The sequence below is a fragment of the Echinops telfairi genome, unplaced genomic scaffold (genome assembly GCF_000313985.2).
Source record: "Echinops telfairi isolate 266 unplaced genomic scaffold, ASM31398v2 ScPeMD7_4;HRSCAF=17, whole genome shotgun sequence".
Lineage (NCBI taxonomy): Eukaryota > Metazoa > Chordata > Mammalia > Afrosoricida > Tenrecidae > Echinops > Echinops telfairi.
In genome coordinates, this window is record NW_022103900.1 from 19,548,391 (window position 1) to 19,551,879 (window position 3,489).

General features: G+C 45.7%; 1 pseudogene; it reads right to left on the minus strand.

Moving 5' to 3' along the window:
* Positions 1–2,348: 2,348 nt before the first annotated feature.
* LOC115873073 lies at positions 2,349–2,445 on the minus strand (annotated as a pseudogene).
* Between the last annotated feature and the right edge of the window lie 1,044 nt (positions 2,446–3,489).

Here is a 3,489-nt window from a genome sequence, read left to right on the forward strand (position 1 = left end):
CATGAGGGAGGCGGGAGTGGGGAGGGAGGGGAAAAATGAGGACCTGATGCCAGGGGCTTAAGTGGAGAGCAAATGTTTTGAGAATGATGAGGACAATGAATGTACAAATGTGCTTTACACAATTGATAGATGTATGGATTGTGATGAGTTGTATGAGCCCCTAATAAAACGATTTAAAAAAAAAGAAAGGCTGAGAAGCCAAGGACCAGAGAGAGGTCTGCCTACCAACACAGTTGTGTAGAGGCACTTTGGGCAAAAGAACTGCATTCTTAATATTTCACATCCTTAATTGTGCGCGGATGATATGGAGAAGAGTGCGTATCTGCCCTGCTCTAGCTTCCCTACTGCCACAGGCAAGGGGCAGACCTGCCTTCAAGCCCATCCTTACTACTTTAGCACCGGCAGTTCCCCCTGCGCCACTCTGCATCCATGCTGGGTTTGATCATTCAGTGCAGTGGCCACGGGGAGCTCGCCAGCCTATCTTCATGATTAAGGGGGTTTACTCGGAAAGTTAGTAAGTCACCACCAGTCAAGATCAGGAAACAGTAAGGATGCCGTCACTGGTCCACAGCAACACTGCTTCTCAGTCAGCAGCCAAGTCTTTCTCTGGTCCTCAGCCTCTTGGCCCTGTGGTCTCTTGAGTTCTGTCTCCCTGGACCAGGAAGCATGCCTGTCACCTGTTTCACAGTCCAACAGCCTCAGTGCTGCTCTTCTGTTCAGACTCACGGTTTCCTTGTCTTGTTCTCTGATCTTAGCTTGAGCTTTGCTCTGTCCCACAGTCTCCGTGCCAGCTTCTGGTGCTTACAGTCTCAGCCTCCACCACTTCAGACAGAGCTGTCAAACATGCTCTTGTGATGGTCCTAGGCTTTCTCTCTGTGTCCAAGATGGCTCTTATACACAGAGGAATGGCTTTGTTGGAGGTGTATATTTTATCATTTTAACAGACCATACCCCCAAGGAAACAAAGGTGGGGCTTAGGTAACACCCTCTACTAAAGTCAGGGCTTGTAGTGGTTTCAGCCCATAACAACCCTATGCACAACTGAACAAATCTCTGCCCAGTCTCACACCATCCTCACAATTGTTCTATGCTTGAGCCCATTGTTGCAGCCACTGTGCCGATCTATCTCATTAAGGGCCTTTCTCTCTTTCAGGACTTAATCCTACAGTGACCTTGTTCATTAGGATAGCAATGAACTCCCTCCCAACTGGGCTGATAGTCACAAGCGTGGAGACCAAAGTGACAATATATCACATAAGGAATTCTGGTTAGAAGGGCCATAATTACTGACATTTTACTTTTAATTTCTCCAATAAATTCCATAATCATGATCATGGCCTGTGGGATCGGTATAGTCACTGCAATAGATTCTCAAGCCCAGCAGAGAAGTACAGCACAGTGGGGGGTCATTGGTGTAGTGACCGGGTAAAGAGGTTTGGAGGGTGCGGGCATGTCTGACTTCTGCCTCACAGAATTCAGCCTTGAGCTGGTGGTCCCCTCTTCGCCCCTGGTGAAGTCAGAGAAGGGTACGATGAGGCACACCCTGGCTTCTCCCATCCTTTAGAACTCCACCTCCCAGCCCATGGTCCCCATGCTAGGGAAGCACAGCATACACAGATCAGCTAGGGAGCAACACCGGGAAGGAAAGGCCAGGGATAAGTCTGAAGGCAAACAGGTCGGAAACTCTGAAACCTTACAGCTTTTAAAAATGCATTGTTAACAACACCTGGTTTGATGCTGCTCATTTCTAACAAACAAAACTATGCAGGTGAACCATGAAAAGCAGGACCATCTCATCAGAAGGACTGGTTACACAGGCTTGCCCAATTTGGTTATTGTTGCTTTGTATCAATTTTGTATTGTGATTTGAGCACAGGGTTATAGAGCAGATATCAGTTGCAACAATGTATACACCTGTGGTACATCTCATTCATTGCAATCTTCTTAATGAACCGCATTTGCCTCCCTTCCTCTCTGGGGTTTCCTGTTTTCATGCCTCCTTTCCTCGCCTTTCTGAATTTCCTTCTCGAGTAAATGCTGCCCCTTTGATCTCAAATGGTTCATTATCCTAAGGTGTGTGCACCTGCCTAGTGTGTGCACCTGCCTAGTGTTGTTGTTCCCCTTACAGACCTATCTCTTGTTTGGCTGAAAACAGAGCCCTGAGAAGGAGTCCAGTTCCAGACCTGAAGGGTGTGTAAGGATCATAGTTTTCAGCATCTTGATCCAACCAGGAAGCCTGCTCTCTTTTATGCTTTTTCTTTCTGCTCCACATTTGGCTCACGTTCTATGCAGTACCTTTTTTAAAATCATTTTATTGGGGCCTCGTACAATTCTTATCACAATCCATAAAACATATGGAACGCTTCACGAATTTATGTGTCATCCTTGCGCAGGGGCCATGCTAATCTCCTCTGTATCATTCTAATTATCCAGTACCTTTTAATGCCGTCTGTTTCAGGGCAGTTGGCAGTGGTAGCCGGGCATCAACAAGCTTATCTGGTGTCAGGTTCATGGAGCCTGATGATTAGTGTGGTCCATTGGGCTATTTTTATGTCTCTTTGTTTTTCATCTCTCCTCTTCTATGGACAAGGAGAAACCAAAAGTTGCACCTTAGAGAGCTGCTCATAAATTTCTGAGACCCCCAACTGAAACATCACCAAAGTAGGATTCAGAGCGCTGTCTCTGTGGACTCTGTTGTGCCAGTGGACCGTGGTCCTGAGTCCCAGGCCCAGGGACTCATTTCCTCAAGATGTTTTATGTCCAAGTTTTGAACTGCTGTTGAAACCTTTACTTTTACTGGATTTTGACAATCTTTTTTATTTCAATTTAAAAAGTTTCACTGGCACATAGATCACATGACATACAGTTTAATAGTTCAATCATATTAAAAAGAGTTGGATAATGATGACCACATTGATTTTAGACATTCTAATTTTTAAGACCACCACCGGTCTGTTAGTTAAATGATCATGGTTGACGTGTTGCCGTGATGCTGGCAGCCATGCCTCCTAATATTTCAAAATCCAGCCAGTTCCCCCATGAGAACAGATTTCAGCCAAGCTTTCAGTAGAAAGTGGGCTGTGAAGAGAGGCCCCAAAATCTACTTCCAAAAATTAGCCAATACCAACAGCCTTACGGATCACGGCGGAATGTTTTTTTTGTTTGTTGGTGCTTTTGTTTTGTTTGATACATTTACTTTTGGACACAACAATCAAGAGTATCAATCTCTGGAGGAGGACGTGGTGGTTGGAGCAACAGAGGGCCGGCAAGGAAGAGGAAGACTTTTGGCGAGGTAGAGTGGCACAATAGCCACAAGGAGGCCTCAACCAGGTCCGCAGTCTTGAAGATGAGGTACGCATAAGCCCACTAAAGGTCAGAGCCAACTTGTTGACTATCTTGCTATTTATCATCTATCTCTGTATTTCTAAAGAGCACCATCTGGCCATTTAAATGCAGAAAGCCTCCAATTCTATCACCTGACTCGTGCCT